This window comes from Leptodactylus fuscus, chromosome 6 (genome assembly GCF_031893055.1).
Source record: "Leptodactylus fuscus isolate aLepFus1 chromosome 6, aLepFus1.hap2, whole genome shotgun sequence".
Lineage (NCBI taxonomy): Eukaryota > Metazoa > Chordata > Amphibia > Anura > Leptodactylidae > Leptodactylus > Leptodactylus fuscus.
Genome location: NC_134270.1, coordinates 118,259,979 through 118,269,696, shown reverse-complemented (window position 1 = coordinate 118,269,696; position 9,718 = coordinate 118,259,979). Strand labels below are relative to the sequence as shown.

At 43.6% G+C, this 9,718-nt stretch overlaps 1 pseudogene; it reads right to left on the bottom strand.

Annotated features, from left to right (window-relative positions):
- Positions 1 to 5,057: 5,057 nt before the first annotated feature.
- Positions 5,058 to 5,172, bottom strand: LOC142211064 (small nucleolar RNA SNORA17; annotated as a pseudogene).
- Between the last annotated feature and the right edge of the window lie 4,546 nt (positions 5,173 to 9,718).

The following is a 9,718-nucleotide window of genomic DNA, read 5'->3' as shown; positions in this document are numbered from 1 at the left end:
GGTTGTGAGCTAAAGATATGCCTGAATAGCCTTTAAAAAGGCTATTCAGGTGCTGCTATTAGTTTGTAACAAGACCCCTCCTGTTTTTGTTAATTACCTTGGTAATCAATATGTAAATGAGCTTGATCATGCATCACGCTTCCTCCAAGCCCTCCTCCTGCTTATTCATGGCGGTTTCTATTGAAAGTGCGCAGTAGCGCTCCCTCTGGCGCACTACTGTGCATGCTCCAGCTCGCAATGTTCTCTATGGGAAAATGGTGCTGGAGCATACACAGTAGCGCATCGGAGTGAGCACTATTGTGCACGCGCGTGCTTTCAATAGAAATCGCCGTGACTAAGCAGCAGGAGGAGGAGTGCTTGGAGGCAGTGGTGGGCGTCCAGAAGATATGACGCTAAGGGGTGCACGACACGCCCACCGTGCACAATCAAGCTCATTTACATATCGATTACCAAGGTAATTAACAAAAATGGGGTGTGTTTTTACAGGCTATTCAGGCATATCTTTAGCTCATAACCCATAAATGTGGTGATAGAGATCCTTTAATAGCACTAACAGATCTCTTTTAAAAAAAAATATATTTTTTTGCCTGGAAAATCCCTTTAATACATAAGACACGACCAGACTGGTATGTCTTAAAGGTAAGCAGCTGGTTATACGGTGGGGCAAAAAAGTATTTAGTCAGTCACCAATAGTGCAAGTTCCACCACTTAAAAAGATGAGAGGCGTCTGTAATTTACATCATAGGTAGACCTCAACTATGAGAGACAAAATGAGAAAACAAATCCAGAAAATCACATTGTCTGATTTTGTAAGAATTTATTTGCAAATTATGGTGGAAAATAAGTATTTGGTCAGTAACAAAATTTCATCTCAATACTTTGTTATATATCCTTTGTTGGCAATGACAGAGGTCAAACGTTTTCTGTAAGTCTTCACAAGGTTGGGACACACTGTTGTTGGTATGTTGGCCCATTCCTCCATGCAGATCTCCTCTAGAGCAGTGATGTTTTGGGGCTGTCGCTTGGCAACACGGACTTTCAACTCCCTCCAAAGGTTTTCTATAGGGTTGAGATCTGGAGACTGGCTAGGCCACTCCAGGACCTTGAAATGCTTCTTACAAAGCCACTCCTTCGTTGCCCTGGCGGTGTGCTTTGGATCATTGTCATGTTGAAAGACCCAGCCACGTTTCATCTTCAATGCCCTTGCTGATAGAAGGAGGTTTGCACTCAAAATCTCACGATACATGGCCCCATTCATTCTTTCATGTACCCGGATCAGTCGTCCTGGCCCCTTTGCAGAGAAACAGCCCCAAAGCGTGATGTTTCCACCCCCATGCTTTACAGTAGGTATGGTGTTTGATGGATGCAACTCAGTATTCTTTTTCCTCCAAACACGAAAAGTTGTGTTTCTACCAAACAGTTCCAGTTTGGTTTCATCAGACCATAGGACATTTTCCCCAATACTCTTCTGGATCATCCAAATGCTCTCTAGCAAACTTCAGACGGGCCCGGACATGTACTGGCTTAAGCAGTGGGACACGTCTGGCACTGCAGGATCTGAGTCCCTGGCGGCGTAGTGTGTTACTGATGGTAGGCTTTGTTACATTGGTCCCAGCTCTCTGCAGTTCATTCACTAGGTCCCCCCGCGTGGTTCTGGGATTTTTGCTCACCGTTCTTGTGATCATTTTGACCCCACGGGGTGAGATTTTGCATGGAGCCCCAGAGCGAGGGAGATTATCCAGTGGTCTTGTATGTCTTCCATTTTCTAATTATTGCTCCCACAGTTGATTTCTTCAATCCAAGCTGGTTGCCTATTGCAGATTCAGTCTTCCCAGCCTGGTGCAGGGCTACAATTTTGTTTCTGGTGTCCTTTGACAGCTCTTTGGTCTTCACCATAGTGGAGTTTGGAGTCTGACTGTTTGAGGGTGTGCACAGGTGTCTTTTTATACTGATAAGTTTAAACAGGTGCCATTACTACAGGTAATAAGTGGAGGAAAGAGGAGACTTTTAAAGAAGAAGTTACAGGTCTGAGAGAGCCAGAAATCTTGATTGTTTGTAGGTGACCAAATACTTTTTTTCCACCATAATTTGCAAATAAATTCTTACAAAATCAGACAATGTGATTTTCTGGATTTGTTTTCTCATTTTGTCTCTCATAGTTGAGGTCTACCTATGATGTAAATTACAGACGCCTCTCATCTTTTTAAGTGGTGGAACTTGCACTATTGGTGACTGACTAAATACTTTTTTGCCCCACTGTATATGTCTGCCATTTAGAAAATAATACATTGCCCCAGACTGTCCTGTCTGTGTATACCGCCTTTTAGTCAGCTTGTTTTGAACCAGAATATTACAACACATTTTTGGCGCATCGTGGTGCATTTAAGCCATAATCCCTTTTGTTGATACTCCACACATTTGTATATTAGTCTAGTTGTAACCACAATAGTAAATCTGGGCCATTGGTTGTTAATAAACTGTTGTCTATGTATGTAGATAAAGCTGCAATGGTGTACAAATAACTGAGGGTACGTTCACATGTAGGAATCCGTGGCAGATTTCCCCTGAATCTTCCCCATTGGATTGAAGTCACCTTTTTGGATCGCCTCAGCTCACTTGAAACATGGGCTGGGATGGTACCAAAAGAGTTCCATTTGGGCTGGTACCAAGTCACTTGGACGGTGCAGAGGTAAAGTCTTGCATTGCGGTTATCTATCTATCTATCTATCTATCTATCTATCTATCTATCTATGTAAGGCCTGGGTAATAACAGCAGTATAGGCACAGCATGAAGTGCATTACACATCAATACAAGCTATATCTATAAAGTCTATTTATATACGGTATATTTCTTATGTTATGGTTGAGGATTCATCATCTGTTCATGTTCTCACACAGAGAGATCCAGTGCCTGGGGGAACAGTAAAGAACAATGGCTTCTGTGTGCTGGAGACGGGACACTGTGCTATTCTTCATGGCAGTGATCACTGACAATTGTCTTGTCTGTTCCAGCCATTGTGTATGAATAGTGATATCTTCGAGTGTCTTCTTCATTGTCGCATGTGTTGCTGTCTTTCTGAGTGGTACAACCCATCAAGTCTTGGGCAGGGTTAATGTAATGTGGTCACTTGACCACAAGATGGAGACACTTTGCTCTCGCCTTCAACATCAATGTTGTGAACATTTGAGACTCCAGGAGCCCAACACATGATATGAAGGCTGCGTGTAGCCTTTCTGAAGATAATCTGAAGCCCTGAAGGCCCCGTCACATGTTTTATTTGCTTCTGTGTTTATGATCTAACGTACTAATAGTGGGGTATTATGTTAGTTGGTAAATTGAGTTCAAAGGCTGCCTGTTACATGTTAGTCCCAGAGTGCTGATCTTGGGGAGTACTATTGTAGGAGAGGAAGCTGGTGCATTGTTTGTATATGGAGTATATCCATATAGATCCTTCTGCCCCTTTAAACAGCTTAGGCAGAGCGGGGTGCATACCGTTATTTTGTAACATTGTAGACATCAACAAAACTAACCCTCTGCCATGAAGACCTAAAAATATATTCTGCATAATAATACACTGGCATTAAAAAGGCACTGATCTGTTTGGCAAAAAATGTGACCCTCCTTCTTGAAGTAGTTGTGTATTACAGCATTTGTTATAGTCTGACTCCATCTAGTGGATAATCATTTGATTGCAGAAAACTCTAAAGATTAAGTCATTCACATTTGTCTTCCATGAACTCTAGATATACAGTATATCTATATACAGGGCCGCCATCAGGAATTTTGGGGCCCCATACAGCCTAAGTGTCTGGGCCGCACCCCCCCCCCCCACCATTTTAAAACGACCTTATTTTGCGTCATACCAATTATGTATTACATTTCCCTTTATTTAGCAGCATTACAAGGCTTAATCAGATTCTATTTGCAGGTAAAATCTGCTACGTGTGACAGCGCCTATAGAGAGCCAACACCATCTATAAGAGCTCTCCTAATAAATCCTCAGGGCTTATTCACATTGCGTTTTTGGCCTCCCTTGCCGGGATACGTTGGTAACCAGTCAAAATCAGCTGTCAACCTATCCCGGCACGAAGTACTGGCCATTAAAAAAAAGGGGGGCCTGCAATTCTCCATGCAGGGATAAGTGGGGAGCTGATTGTGACTGGTTACCAACGTATCCCGGCATGGGAGGCCAAAAACGCAACGTGAACACTCCTTTAAACTGAAAGTCCCACCCCCAAACAGGCTGCTATGCTAGTAGCATAGCCTACATCATTATTATTCTCCAGCTAAAAACTTATATATTATATATTATTGCCCCAGTTCCCTCTCCGCAGTGCCGCACACCCGATGTCCCAACAATCCCCCCCGTCCACCCTCTAACATCTTTCCATTGCCCCCTGTACCCATACCTCCCAACTTTTGAAGAACCAAAAGAGGGACAAAATGTGCGGCGCGCTTTGCGCGCCGTGGTAAATTTAGCCCCACCCACTATGTTGACTCCACCCACTCATTAATTTTTCATGTGCCCGCACACTGTATAATCCTCCTACAGTCACCCGTAAATTATATGTCCCCCCCCCTCCGTCTCTCCCCCAGCGTCATATACACCCTTCATCTGCCCGCAGATTCATGTCCCCCCCATCTCTGCCCCCAGATTCATGTCCCCTCCATCTCTGCCCCCAGATTCATGTCCCCCCCATCTCTGCCCCCAGATCCATGTCCCCTCCATCTCTGCCCCCAGATTCATGTCCCTCCATCTCTGCCCCCAGTGTCATGCCGTCCTCTCCTTCATCTGCCCCCAGTTTCACGTTCCACATAATCCACATTACACTTACCTTTTCCTCGTTCCCCCGCTGCTCTCTGCGCGCCTCTCTCTCTTACTGGCGCACAGTTGTAGACGCGATGTGACGTTATTACATCGCGTCTACACTGCCGGGTAGCCGGCGGCAGCAGCGAAGTGAGGAGCTGACACAGGTCAGCTCCCCGCTTCAGCGGCTGAAGCGAGCTGTGTCAGCTCCTCGCTTTGCCGCTGCCGTCTCTCTCGCTGACGCTGACACATATGCGGCTAAAGCAAGGAGCTGACCTGTGTCAGCTCCTCGCTTCGCCGCTGCCGCCTCTCTCGCTGACACATATGCGGCTGAGCCAGCCGCATATGTGTCAACAAGAGAGGCGGCAGCGGCGAAGCGAGGAGCTGACACAGGTCAGCTCCTCGCTTCAGCCGCATATGTGTCAGCGAGAGAGGCGGGCAGCGGCGAAGCGAGGAGCTGACACAGGTCAGCTCCTTGCTTCAGCCACGTATGTGTTCAACTCAGATCTGCGTCCTCTGGACGCAGATCTGAGTTGAAACAAACAGGACATACAATGACTGCTGCCGGCGCCAGGGTCTATATATGTATGTATGTGTATATGTGTGTGTGTGTGTGTGTGTGTGTGTGTATATATATATATATATATATATATATATATATGTATTATGCATCTTTGCAAAAAAAAAAAAAAAAAATAGAGCATGCATTATTTTTCATGGATCACCCACTGAAGTGAATGGGTCGGTGAAGAAAACAGATGCCTTACTGATCCAATAAATGGCTCTGCTCAGCCGTGTGAATAGAAGCTAAAGTCCGACAAACAGTAGTTGTTTCAATTACCATAACACTGCCCCCTGTGGACAAGAGGTTACTTTTTCTTGCTGAGCTGACACACTTGTTTGCATTTCTCCAGACATGGGTAAAGTTGAGCACAATGGTAATGTAGGGAGCTGCTCCTCCATTCACTCCCTGTAGCTGCTGCTGCAGGCAGGTGTCAAATAGTGATGTTTTTTGCATTTTACTGTCTGGGGGCACAAAGAGACTGTATAGGATTTGGAGAGGGTCAAAAGCAGGCATAGGTGGTGTTAGAGGTATGAGTTATTAGCTGTATAACTCTATATAATCATCACAGATATTGTCCGTCTGTAAGACAGGTCTGACTATAACAAACAGCCAAGGTTTAGGCAAGAAAATTTAAGAAAAAATTCTTCATATTAATTTAACCTTTCCAGTCTATCGGAATAAGAGGGGTAAATGTAATTAAGGCTACATTCACATCTGCCCCGGAGTCTCCGTTGAAGACACCATTACAATATCTGGCTGAAAATCGTCCTGCATGATGGGCTTTTTTTTCTGCTGGTTTCAGTTCTAAAACAACAGCTCACTTTATAGTCAATGAGGTCTGTCTGACTCCGTGTATTACCACTATTTTAGTGGTTCTGTTGCTCTGATCCTCCAACAGGCCAGAAGAGCATGGAGGTGACTCTAGCGTCAACTGTGTCAGAGGCCCTAATGGTTTATTAGTGCACTCAACACAAGGTAATGCCCCATTAGTGGTCTCCACATATTATACTGACCTATTTGTAGCTCTCATGGTATAATACTCTTGAGTGTCCCCAACACATTATGTATCAGTGTTAAAGGGGCAGCTGTTGGGAGGTCAGTCTTTCTCCCAACTGTTGTCAGTGCTATTATAATATATGGGGCAATAGCAGCAGGGATCAGCAATTGTCTCTGCTGCCTACACAGTAGCATAGCTACATTATTCCTGTGTAGGCAGCAGAGATGATTACTGATCCCTACCGGCTGCTACTACTGTAATGTATCAGACGTAAAGGGACTGCGGTTGAGTGATGAGTGTTTCTCCCAACTGTTGTCATTTTGGGCAAGGAAGCAGGGGTCCAGGTTTGGACCGCAGTCTGCCCTTTCAGTATCGCTACATAATGGAGAGGTCATCTTCCACTCCCCTGCTCTACAGTGGACTGCTGGAACCCCTGACTATGAACTATAAAGTGTAAGCACTTTTGAGAAAGCTTTTTCCTTGCGAAAAAAGTGTTGGTTTTATAGTATACTAGCTGGTACCCGCGACTTCGTCTGCGGTGATTGTAGAAGTGGGTATATACAGGCGTGGGTAAGGTTTTCGTACTGTGTATAAGGTATGGGATATGAAATGTAAGTTTGTATCTTGTTTTTGCTATAATTCAGAGAATACGTGAGACTTTTGTGTTGAAGTTACTTTGTATTAGAGCTGCTATATATACGGTGTTGTGAGAAACTTTACATAGTGACTTTGGGACAGAAGTATTTGAAGTTAACCCTTTCCCGCCGATGGCATTTTTTGATTTTCGTTTTTGACTCCCCTCCTTCTAAACCCCATAACTTTTTTATTTCTCCGCTCCCAGAGCCATATGAGGTCTTAATTTTTCCTGGGACTAATTTTTCTTCCTGATGCCACCATTAATTATTCTATATAATGTACTGGGAAGCAGGGAAAAAATTCAGAATGGGGTGGATTTGAAGAAAAAATGCATTTCTGCGACTTTCTTACGGGCTTTGGTTTTACGGCGTTCACTGTGCAACTAAAATGACATGTCCCCTGTATTCTGTGTTTCGTTACGATTCCGGGGATACCAAATTCATATGGTTTTGTTTACATTTTGACCCCTTAAAAAAAATCCAAAACTGTGTTAAAAAATTATTTTTTGAAAAGTCGCCATATTCCGACAGCCATAACTTTTTTATACTTGCATGTACGGGGATGTATAGGGCGTCTTTTTTTGCGGCAACGGGTGTACTTTGTAGTTCTACCATTTTTGGGAAATGTTATTGCTTTGATCACTTTTTATTCAAATTTTTAGCAGAATCAAAACAGTGAAAAAATGGCAGTTTGGCACTTTTGACCATTTTTCCCGCTACGGCGTTTACCGACCAGGAAAAATATTTGTATAGCTTTGTAGAGCGGGCGATTTAGGACGCGCGGATACCTAACATGTATGTATTTCACAGTTTTTAACTACTTTTATATGTCTTCTAGGGAAAGGGGGGTTATTTGAATTTTTAATCCTTTTTATTTATTTTTTTTATATATTTTTTTTACTTTTTTTAAACTTTTTTTTTTGCATTTATTAGACCGCCTAGGGGTATTGACATGGGTGGGCGGTGTCGCGGATTGTCAGAGTGGTGGGGGCAAACATGGCTGCTCCGGAGCGTTAAAGAGAACCTCCTGGAGTATCGTTAAGGTGAGGGGCAAAGTGGTAAAGTATATGTATATTGTGTGGGGTTAGGGGCGAGGCTGTAGAGGGCAATATGAATTTTGTGGCTTGCTATGGTCCAAAGTGTGTGAGATTGCAGAGATGGTGGTGTGAGTTTGGGTTTTGTGGGGGTCCTGGCACAAACGTATGTGCGCTATTGTGACAAAAAGTAGCCTATTGTTTAATCGAGTGTAGTGACTGTTTGTATGAAATTTCAGCCAAATCGGTGGAGCGGTTTTTGCGTGATTGACCACCAAACATCCGAACATCCAAAGGGTCCTGGGAAAAACATATGTGCGCTATTGTGACGAAAAGTAGCCTATTGCGCAATCGAGTGTAGGGACTATGTTTGTGGAAAATTTCAGCCAAATCGGGGTCCAAAGTGTGTGAGATTGCAGAGATAGTGGTGTGAGTTTGGGTTTTGTGGGGGTCCTGGCACAAACGTATGTGCGCTATTGTGACAAAAAGTAGCCTATTGTTTAATCGGGTGTATTAACTATGTTTGTGGAAAATTTCAGCCAAATTGGTGGAGCGGTTTTTCCGTGATTGAGGAACAAACATCCGAACATGCAAACATCCAAACACACAAACCCACAAACTCACAAACTTTCACATTTATAATATTAATAGGATATGATATGTCTCTTTGAGCTGGGGATGCAAGTCTTAAAGAGGACCTTTCATAAGTTGGGGACATGCAGTTTTATATACCGCTGGAAAGCAGACAGCCGTCAGCTTTCCCAATTTGTGCCCTGGGTGAAGAGCTATCAGTGCCAGCACTGTAGCTCTTCACAGTCAGAAGAGCATTCTTGACAGTCAATCAGGAACACCCTTCCTCACAGCAGCGTCCATAGCACTGTACTGTGAGACCGGGGAGGAAAGCCTCCCTCCCCTCCTGATAGTGCAAGCCGACAGTGCGCTGAATTCAGCGCATTTTCAGCTTTCCAACGGTATATAAAATCGCATGTGCCCCAATTCATGAAAGGCCCTCTTTAAAGGGGTTTTCCTATCTCAGTGTTTCATCAGTCTGGTTAAAGTATTTTCTTTTCACTTCCTGTATTTCTCTCTGCTAAAAGGGCTGAAGAAGTCTCACAACACTTATACAGATCAGATGATATGCAGATGCTTCTATATAATGGTCTCAGTGTTATCTGTGTGTTTACATAGAGAGATAATAGACTGGGCTTTATCAGCAAAGTGCAATTAGTTGAACTATCATTCTGTGGAACACTGAGTAAATGACATCACTTGTCCTATCTCCCAGGTCCGTGGTTATAGCAACGCTGTATAAACAATGGGAGGAATAAATTCACATAGCAGGAGAACAAAGCAGAATTTCTAAAGCAGGAAAAGTCTTTAATTTACATAAGCTACCAGTATACATAGGATCCTTGAGATGGGACAACCCCTTTAAGAAGCAGCAGATTCTGCAAGATGATTGGAGTGCCATAGTGCCATCAAGAACACAGGGTCTGTGGAGGAAGGATACTTAGCTTTGTTACCTATGCACTACAATAAATAATAGTTATCTACCCCAGTTTGTTTGGACAGGTGGGCTAGATGAGATTCTGTACACTACCTATCTATATATATCTATATATAATTACAGTGTCATGCATTGTTTGGGATAGGGGCCTACCATGGCATGATGGAGGTAT